This window comes from Zea mays, chromosome 4 (assembly GCF_902167145.1).
Source record: "Zea mays cultivar B73 chromosome 4, Zm-B73-REFERENCE-NAM-5.0, whole genome shotgun sequence".
Taxonomy (NCBI): Eukaryota; Viridiplantae; Streptophyta; class Magnoliopsida; order Poales; family Poaceae; genus Zea; species Zea mays.
Genome location: NC_050099.1, coordinates 44,970,907 through 44,981,793, shown reverse-complemented (window position 1 = coordinate 44,981,793; position 10,887 = coordinate 44,970,907).

Genomic DNA, 10,887 nt, shown 5'->3' with positions numbered 1-10,887 from the left:
CTCTACGTACAGCGCACAGAGCCAATGAAATGAAATGAGAACAAAAGGCAGCCATTTGGTGATCAGAAAATTAGAGTAGATTCTCACGAGGAGAAATCCTCACTAGTACAAAGAAACTTCATAGTGATGGTCTTAGAGCTATTTGCACTAGTGTTTTTAAGTGCCGCCGTGCTAGATGGGCTAGTGAAAATGTTATTTTCACTAGCGGTTGTATTAAACAACTAGTAAGTGGAAATAACATTTTCACTAACGGTTTTATTAAGCAAACCGCCAATCAAAATAACATTTATACTGGCGGTTTGCTTAATACAACCGCCAGTGAAAAATGTCATTTTCACGGGCGGTTTGCTTAACATTTCCCGCCAATGTAAGTTTTTTAGCCCTTTTTCAAATTTTCAAACAAAACATAATTTTATATTTATTTACAGACATGCGCACATATTGAAAGCAACATGGAATTAAATTCTATCATACATTCTATACATCAAAGTCTTATATGCATAACTTATCTATGTACCAAATACAACCTATGTCAGAAGCGTGCCAAGAGAACTTGAAAGTCGCCTAGGGGAGGGTGAATAGGGCGAATCTGAAATTTATAAACTTAAGCACAACTACAAGCCGGGTTAGCGTTAGAAATATGAACGAGTCCGAGAGAGAGGGTGAAAAACAAATCGCGGACAAATAAAGAGTGAGACACGATGATTTGTTTTACCGAGGTTCGGTTCTTGCAAACCTACTCCCCGTTGAGGTGGTCACAAAGACCGGGTCTCTTTCAACCCTTTCCCTCTCTCAAATGGTCACTTAGACCGAGTGAGCTTCTCTTCTCAATCAAACGGGACACAAAGTCCCCGCAAGGACCACCACACAATTGGTGTCTCTTGCCTTGGTTACAATTGAGTTTGATCACAAGAATGAAGGAAGAAAAGAAGCAATCCAAGCGCAAGAGCTCAAATAAACACAAATGACACTCTCTCTAGTCACTATTTGATTTGGTGTGATTCCGGACTTGGGAGAGGATTTGATCTCTTTGGTTGTGTCTAGAATTGAATGCTATAGCTCTTGTAATGTGTTGAAGGTGGAAAACTTGGATGCCATTGAATGTGGGGTGGTCGGGGTATTTATAGCCCCAACCACCAAAAGTGGTCGTTGGAAGGCTGCTGTCGCATGGCGCACCGGACACTGTCCGGTGCGCCAGCCACGTCAGCCGGCCATTGGGTTCTGACCGTTGGAGCTCTGACAGGTGGGGCCTCTGGGCTGTCCGGTGGTGCACCGGACAGGTCCTGTAGATTGTCCGGTGCACCTTCTGCGCGTGCTCTGACCTCTGCGCGCGCAGGCACGCATTAAATGCGTTGCAGTCGACCGCTGCGCGCGAAGTAGCCATTGCTCCGCTGGTCCGGTGTGCACCGGACGCTGTCCGGTGCCTCACCGGACAGTCCGGTGAATTATAGCGGAGCGGCCTCCGATTTTCCCGAAGGTAGCGAGTTTAGCGTCGAGTTCCCTGGTGCACCGGACACTGTCCGGTGGCACACCGGACAGTTCGGTGCGCCAGACCAGGGTGTCTTTGGGTTGTTTTTTGCTCTCTTTGTTTGAACCCTTTCTTGGTCTTTTTATTGGCTTATTGTGAACCTTTGGCACCTGTAAGACTTATAGACTAGAGCAAACTAGTTAGTCCAATTATTTGTGTTGGGCAATTCAACCACCAAAATCAATTTATGAAAAGGTGTAAGCCTATTTCCCTTTCAATCTCCCTCTTTTTGGTGATTGATGCCAACACAAACCAAAACAAATATAGAAGTGCATAATTGAACTAGTTTGCATAATTGTAAGTGCAAAGGTTGCTTGGAATGAAACCAATAAATATTTCTACTAGATATGCATGGATAGCTTTCTTTTCATATTAAGATTTTGGACCACGCTTGCACCACATGTTTTGTTTTTGCAAATCCTTTTGTAAATTTATTTCAAAGTCCTTTTGCAAATAGTCAAAGGTAAATGAATAAGATTTTGAGAAGCATTTTCAAGATTTGAATTTTTCTCCCCCTATTTCAAATGCTTTTTCCTTTGACTAAACAAAACTCCCCCTCAATAAAATCCTCCTCTTAGTGTTCGAGAGGGTTTTAGATATTAGTTTTTGAAGAGGGTGTCCCAATTTGAAATTCTATCAAAAATAAGATACTAATTGAAAAATTTATCATTTCAAAACCTTTTCTTAACTCAAATTTTGAAAATTGGTGGTTGGTGGTGCGGTCCTTTTGCTTTGGGCTAATACTTTCTGCCCCTTTGGCATGAATCGCCAAAAACGGATACTTGAGTGAAATATAAGCCCTTATAACTACTTTATCCCCTTTGGCGAACAAAATAGGAGTGGAGATTATACCAAAGTTGGAGAGTTGCTCGGAGCGACGGCGAAGGATGAGTAATTTGATGGAGTGGAGTGGAAGCCTGTGTCTTCGCTGAAGACTCCAATTCCCTTTCAATCTATGACTTGGTTTGAAATACACTTGAAAACATATTAGTCATAGCATATAAAAGAGACATGATCAAAGGTATATCTATGAGCTATGTGTGCAAAACATCAAAAGAAATTCCGAGAATCGAGAATATTTAGCTCATGCCTAAGTTTGTTTAAAGTTTGTTCATCTAATGGCTTGGTAAAGATATCGGCTAATTGTTCTTTGGTGTTAATATATGCAATCTCGATATCCCCCTTTTGTTGGTGATCCCTTAGGAAATGATACCGAATGGCTATGTGTTTAGTGCGGCTATGCTCAACGGGATTATCCGCCATGCGGATTGCACTCTCATTATCACATAGAAGAGGAACTTTGGTTAATTTGAAACCATAGTCCCTAAGGGTTTGCCTCATCCAAAGTAATTGCGCGCAACAATGGCCTGCGGCAATATACTCGGCTTCGGCGGTAGAAAGAGCTACGAAATTTTGCTTCTTTGAAGCCCAAGACACCAGAGACCTTCCCAAGAACTGGCAAGTCCCCGATGTGCTCTTTCTATTAATTTTACACCCTGCCCAATCGGCATCCGAATAACCAATTAAGTCAAATGTGGATCCCCTAGGATACCAAAGCCCAAACTTAGGAGTATAAACTAAATATCTCAAGATTCATTTTACGGCCGTAAGGTGAGCTTCCCGTCTTGGAATCTTGCACACATGCATACGGAAAGCATAATATCCGGTCGAGAAGCACATAAATAGAGTAAAGAACCTATCATCGACCGGTATACCTTTTGATCTACGGATTTACCTCCCGTGTCGAGGTCGAGATGCCCATTAGTTCCCATGGGTGTCTTGATAGGCTTTACATCCTTCATCCCAAACTTGTTTAGAATGTCTTGAATATACTTCGTTTGGCTAATGAAGGTGCCCTCGTGGAGTTGCTTTACTTGAAATCCTAAGAAGTACTTCAACTCCCCCATCATAGACATCTCGAATTTATGTGTCATGATCCTACTAAATTCCTCACAAGTAGATTTGTTAGTAGACCCAAATATAATATCATCAACATAAATTTGGCATACAAACAAATCATTGTCAAGAGTTTTAGTAAATAAAGTAGGATCGGCTTTTCCGACTTTGAATCCATTAGTGATAAGAAAATCTCTTAGGCATTCATATCATGCTCTTGGGGCTTGCTTGAGCCCATAAAGCGCCTTAGAGAGTTTATACACATGGTTAGGATACTCACCATCTTCAAAGCCGGGAGGTTGCTCAACATAGACCTCTTCCTTGATTGGTCCGTTGAGGAAGTCACTTTTCACGTCCATTTGATAAAGCTTGAAGCCATGGTAAGTAGCATAGGCAAGTAATATGCGAATTGACTCAAGCCTAGCTACGGGTGCATAGGTTTCACCGAAATCCAAACCTTCGACTTGTGAATATCCCTTGGCCACAAGTCGGGCTTTGTTCCTTGTCACCACATCATGCTCATCTTGCTTGTTGTGGAAGACCCACTTGGTTCCTACAACATTTTGATCAGGACGTGGAACTAAATGCCATACCTCATTCCTAGTGAAGTTGTTGAGCTTCTCTTGCATCGCCACCACCCAATCCGAATCTTGAAGTGCTTCCTCTATCCTGGTTGGCTCAATAAAGGAAACAAAAGAGTAATGTTCACAAAAATGAGCAACACGAGATCGAGTAGTTACCCCCTTTTGAATATCACCGAGGATGGTGTTCACGGGGTGATCTCGTTGGATTGCTTGGTGGACTCTTGGGTGTGGCGGCCTTGGAACTTGTTCATCTTCCTCATCTTGATCATGGGCATCTCCCCCTTGATCATTGCTCTCCTCTTGAGGTGGCTCAACTTCTTGATCTTCTCCTTCATCATTTTGAGCCTCATCCTTATCTTGAGTTGGTGGAGATACTTTCATGGAGGAAGATGGTTGATCTTGTGCATTTGGAGGCTCTTCGGGTTCCTTAGGATACATATCCCCAAGAGACATGTTCCTTAGCGCGACGCACTGAGCCTCTTCATCACCTAGCTCATCAAGATCAACTTGCTCTACTTGAGAGCCGTTAGTCTCATCAAACACAATATCACAAGAAACTTCAACTAGTCCATAGGACTTGTTAAAGACTCTATATGCCCTTGTGTTTGAATCATATCCTAGTAAAAAGCCTTCTACAGCCTTAGGAGCAAATTTAGATTTTCTACCTCTCTTAACAAGAATAAAATATTTGCTACCAAAGACTCTAAAATATGAAACATTGGGCTTTTTACCGGTTAGGAGTTCGTATGATGTCTTCTTGAGGATTCGGTGTAGATATAACCGGTTGATGGCGTAGCAAGCGGTGTTGACCGCCTCGGCCCAAAACTGATCCGAAGTCTTGTACTCATCAAGCATGGTTCTTGCCATATCCAATAGAGTTCGATTCTTCCTCTCCACTACACCATTTTGTTTTGGCGTGTAGGGAGAGGAGAACTCATGCTTGATGCCCTCCTCCTCAAGGAAGCCTTCGATTTGTGAGTTCTTGAACTCCGTCCCGTTATCGCTTCTAATCTTTTTGATCCTCAAGCTGAACTCATTTTGAGCCCGTCTCAAGAATCCCTTTAAGGTCTCTTGGGTATGAGATTTTTCCTGCAAAAAGAACACCCAAGTGAAGCAAGAATAGTCATCCACAATAACTAGACAGCACTTACTCCCGCCGATGCTTATGTAAGCTATCGGGCCGAATAGGTCCATGTGTAGGAGCTCGAGTGGCCTATCAGTCGTCATAATGTTCTTGTGCGGATGATGAACACCAACTTGCTTCCCTGCCTGACATGCGCTACAAACCCTGTCTTTCTCAAAATGAACATTTGTTAGTCCCAAAATGTGTTCTTCCTTTAGAAGCTTATGAAGATTCTTCATTCCAACATGTGCTAGTCGGCGATGCCAGAGCCAGCCCATGTTAGTCTTAGCAATCAAAATCTACTAAGTATAGCTGACCCTCTAACACTCCCTTAAATGCTACTGAATCATCACTTCTTCTAAAGACAGTAACACCTGTATCCGTAAAAAGACAGTTGTAGCCCATTTTACATAATTGCGAAACTGAAAGCAAGTTATAATCTAAAGAGTCTACAAGTAAAAATATTGGAAATGGAATGGTCAGGTGATATAGCAATTTTACCCAATCCTTTGACCAAACCTTGATTCCCATCCCCGAATGTGATAGCTCGTTGGGGATCTTGGTTTTTCTCATAGGAGGAGAACATCTTCTTCTCCCCTGTCATATGGTTTGTGCACCCGCTATCGATGATCCAACTTGAGCCCCCGGATGCATAAACCTACAAAACAGATTTAGTTCTTGATTTTAGGTACCCAAACGGTTTTAGGTCCTTTGACATTAGATACAAGAACTTTGGGTACCCAAACACAAGTCTTTGATCCCTTGTGTTTGCCCCCAACATACTTGGCAACTACCTTGCCGGATTTGTTAGTTAAAACATAAGATGCATCAAAAGTTCTAAATGAAATGTTAGAATCATTTGATGCAATAGGAGTTTTCTTCTTAGGCAATTTTGCACGGGTTGATTGCCTAGAGCTAGATGTCTCACCCTTATACATAAAAGCATGATTAGGGTGAGAGTGAGACTTCCTAGAATGAATTCTCCTAATTTTGCTCTCGGGATAACTGGCATGGTACAAAATGTAACCCTCGTTATCCTGAGGCATGGGAGCTTTGCCCTTAACAAAGTTAGACAATCTTTTAGGAGGGGCATTAAGTTTGACATTGTCCCCCTTTTGGAAGCCAATGCCATCCTTGATGCCAGGGCGTCTCCCACTATAGAGCATGCTTCTAGCAAATTTAAAATTTTCATTTTCTAAGTCATGCTCGGCTATTTTAGCATCTAATTTTGCTATATGATCATTTTGTTGTTTAATTAAAGCCATATGATCATGAATAGCATCAATGTTAACATCTCTACACCTAGTGCAAATGGAAACATGCTCAACGGTAGATGTAGAGGGTTTGCAAGATTTTAGTTCAACAATCTTAGCATGTAAAATGTCATTTTCACTTCTAAGATTGGAAATGGTAATATTGCAAACATCTAAATCTTTAGCCTTAGCAATTAATTTTTCATTATCATTTCTAAGGCTAGCAAGAGAGATATTCAATTCTTCAATCTTAGCAAGTAAACTAACATTATCATCTTTAAGATTGGGAATTGAAACATCACTAACATTAGAATCAACCTTAGCAATTAATTTAGCATTTTCATTTCTAAGGTTGGCAATAATATCATTACAAGTGCTTAGCTCACTAGATAATTTTTCACATTTTTCTACTTCTAGAGCATAAGCATTCTTAACCTTAACATGCTTCTTGTTTTCTTTAATAAGGAAGTCCTCTTGAGAATCCAAGAGTTCATCCTTCTCATGAATAGCACTAATTAATTCATTTAATTTTTCTTTTTGTTGCATGTTTAGGTTAGCAAAAAGGATGTGCAAATTATCCTCCTCATCACAAGAGTTATCCTCATCGCTAGAGGTTTCATATTTAGTGGACGATTTTGATTTTACCTTCTTCCTTTTGCCGTCCTTTGCCATGAGGCACTTGTGGCCGACGTTGGGGAAGAGGAGGCCCTTGGTGATGGCGATGTTGGCGGCGTCCTCGTCGGAGGAGGAGTCGGTGGAGCTCTCGTCGGAGTCCCACTCGTGGTACACATGGGCATCACCGCCCCTCTTCTTGTGGTACCTCTTCTTTTCTCTCCTCTTGCCCTTCTTGTCGTCGCCCCTGTCACTGTCGCTAGATAGTGGACATTTTGCAATAAAATGACCGGGCTTACCACACTTGTAGCAAACTTTCTTGGAGCGAGGCTTGTAATCCTTCCCCCTCCTTTGCTTGAGGATTTGGCGGAAGCTCTTGATGATGAGCACCATCTCCTCATTGTCGAGCTTAGAGGCGTCGATGGGTTGTCTACTTGATGTAGACTCCTCCTTCTCCTCCGTTGCTTTGAATGCGACCGATTGTGCTTCGGGCGTGGAGGGGCCATCTAGCTCGATGATTTTCTTTGAGCCTTTGATCATCAACTCAAAGCTCACAAAATTTCCTATCACTTCTTCGGGAGACATTAGTGTGTATCTAGGACTACCACGAATTAATTGAACTTGCGTAGGGTTAAGAAAAACAAGTGATCTAAGAATAACCTTGACCATTTCATGGTCATCCCATTTTGTGCTCCCGAGGTTGCGCACTTGGTTCACCAAGGTCTTGAGTCGGTTGTACATTGCTTGAGGGTCCTCGCCTTGGTTGAGTCGGAATCGACCGAGCTCCCCCTCAATCGTCTCCCACTTGGTGATTTTGGTCACTTCATCTCCTTCGTGTGCGGTCTTGAGCACGTCCCAAACCTCCTTGGCGCTCTTCAACCCTTGCACCTTATTATACTCCTCCGGACTTAGAGAGGAGAGGAGTATAGTAGTTGCTTGAGAGTTCAAGTGCTTGATTTGGGCCACCTCGTCCTCATCATAATCTTCATCCCCCACGGATGGTACCTGTACTCCAAATTCAACAATGTCCCATATACTTGTGTGGAGTGAGGTTAGGTGAAACTTCATCATTTCACTCCACCTACTATAATCTTCACCGTTAAAAGCCGGTGGTTTGCCTAATGGGACAGAAAGTAATGGAGTATGCTTTGAAATGCGAGAATAGCGTAGGGGAATCTTACTAAACTTCTTGCGCTCATGGCGCTTAGAAGTGACGGACAGCGTGTCGGAGCCGGAGGTGGATGGCGACGAAGAGTCGGTCTCGTAGTAGACCACCTTCTTCATTTTCTTCTTCTTGTCACCGCTCCGACGCGACTTGTTGTGTGAAGGGGATCCCTTCACCTTGTTGGCGGACTCCCCGGATGGAGCCTTCCCATGGCTTGTGGCGGACTTCTCGCCGGTCCCGATCTCCCTCTTGGCGGATGCTCCCGACATCACTTCGAGCGGTTAGGCTCTAATGAAGCACCGAGCTCTGATACCAATTAAAAGTTGCCTACGGGGGTGAATAGGGCGAATCTGAAATTTATAAACTTAAGCACAACTACAAGCCGGGTTAGCGTTAGAAATATGAACGAGTCCGAGAGAGAGGGTGAAAAACAAATCGCGGACAAATAAAGAGTGAGACACGATGATTTGTTTTACCGAGGTTCGGTTCTTGCAAACCTACTCCCCGTTGAGGTGGTCACAAAGACCGGGTCTCTTTCAACCCTTTCCCTCTCTCAAACGGTCACTTAGACCGAGTGAGCTTCTCTTCTCAATCAAACGGGACACAAAGTCCCCGCAAGGACCACCACACAATTGGTGTCTCTTGCCTTGGTTACAATTGAGTTTGATCACAAGAATGAAGGAAGAAAAGAAGCAATCCAAGCGCAAGAGCTCAAATGAACACAAATGACACTCTCTCTAGTCACTATTTGATTTGGAGTGATTCCGAACTTGGGAGAGGATTTGATCTCTTTGGTTGTGTCTAGGATTGAATGCTATAGCTCTTGTAATGTGTTGAAGGTGGAAAACTTGGATGCCATTGAATGTGGGGTGGTTGGGGTATTTATAGCCCCAACCACCAAAAGTGGCCGTTGGAAGGTTGTTGTCGCATGGCGCACCGGACAGTCCGGTGTGCCACCGGACAGTCCGGTGCGCCAGCCACGTCAGCCGGCCGTTGGGTTCTGACCGTTGGAGCTCTGACAGGTGGGGCCCCTAAGCTGTCCGGTGGTGCACCGGACAGGTCCTGTAGACTGTCTGGTGCGCCTTCTGCGCGTGCTCTGACCTCTGCGCGCGCAGGCGCGCATTAAATGCGTTACAGTCGACCGTTGCTCGTGAAGTATCCGTTGCTCCGCTGGCACACCGGACAGTCCGGTGCGCCAGACCAGGGTGCCTTTGGGTTGTCTTTTTCTCTCTTTGTTTGAACCCTTTCTTGGTCTTTTTATTGGCTTATTGTGAACCTTTGGCACCTGTAAGACTTATAGACTAGAGCAAACTAGTTCGTCCAATTATTTGTGTTGGGCAATTCAACCACCAAAATCAATTTAGGAAAAGGTGTAAGCCTATTTCCCTTTCAGAACTGCCACGTCAAGTTCTTCTTATATGCATAACTTATCTATGTTGTTTCTTTTACTACATGTCCTCTATTTCAGAAATTGTTAAATGCGCCTTTGTATATGTACCAAATAGTTTCTTGCATGTGCAACTTGCCCACAGATGAGTTCGGACTGTACCAACTGGGATGCGGCGACAACAAAAATATTCCTCGACCTATGCATCATTCAGAATAACCTTAATAACTTCACTAGCTTAGGCTTAACTAAACATGGATTGCAACAAGTGTATCGCAGCTTCAAAGAGCATATTGGTCTTGATTATGAAAACAAAAAATGCAAAACAATTATCGTTCTATCTGATTTCGCTTCTCGTTCGTGTACTGTTGCTCCTATGATTAATCCTCCTCCTCCATTATCGCACGTGACAGGACATCAATGGGTGGAACATATTTTGAGGGATTTTAGGAAGTCTCGTGACAATTTTCGTATGACTCCAGACAGGGGCGGACCCAGTGGGTGGTCCATATGGGTCACGACACACCCTAAGATTACATTAGAGTAGTTAGCATAGTGGTATAAGTGCTATATTTTAAACTTGGTGGTCAAAGTTCGAGTCTTGTTGATTCCTATTTTTTGTTTGTATGTTTTATATTTTTTTCTAGCACACCCTAAGCATAGAAGTTGTGTCCGCCACTGACTCCAGATGATTTTATGGTATTGCAAGATACTTTAGTGAGGTATCACGGGTTAAGGTCAACACAAGAGGTGGAGTCATGTGAGGCATTAGGGATGTTCTTATGGGCTTGTGGGTCACAACAAGCGACACGCCAAATTAGAGCCAGATTCGAAAGGTCTTTGGATACCATTAGTAGGAAAATGACTATGATGGCAGATGCTATGTATTGTTTTGCACAAACCATTATATGTCCAAAGGATCCAACATATTCTAAAGTGCATAAAAGCTCAGACCTTATGCCCCTTTCTTTGACGGGTGTATAGGAGCCTTAGATGGTACACACATTCCAGTTCACGTATGTCATTAGTCGAGGCTTGACTACATAAACAGAAAAGGATGGCCTAGCTACAATATATTAGGTATAGTGGACATGGATATGTGGTTCACTTTTCTTGATGCTGGGTTAGCTGGTTCTTGTCATGATATGCGGCAGTGCTCTGGAATTATATGGAAGAAGCGAATTATCCACACCCATCAGCAGTTAGGCATGTTATGTTGGCATTGTATACATTGTCTTCATTACGATCTAGTAAATGTTTTTCTGAGTTTATTTTTTTGTGTACAGGGAGGTATTATCTAGTGGATGTTGGTTACTTAATTCGTGAAGGTTACTTGCCA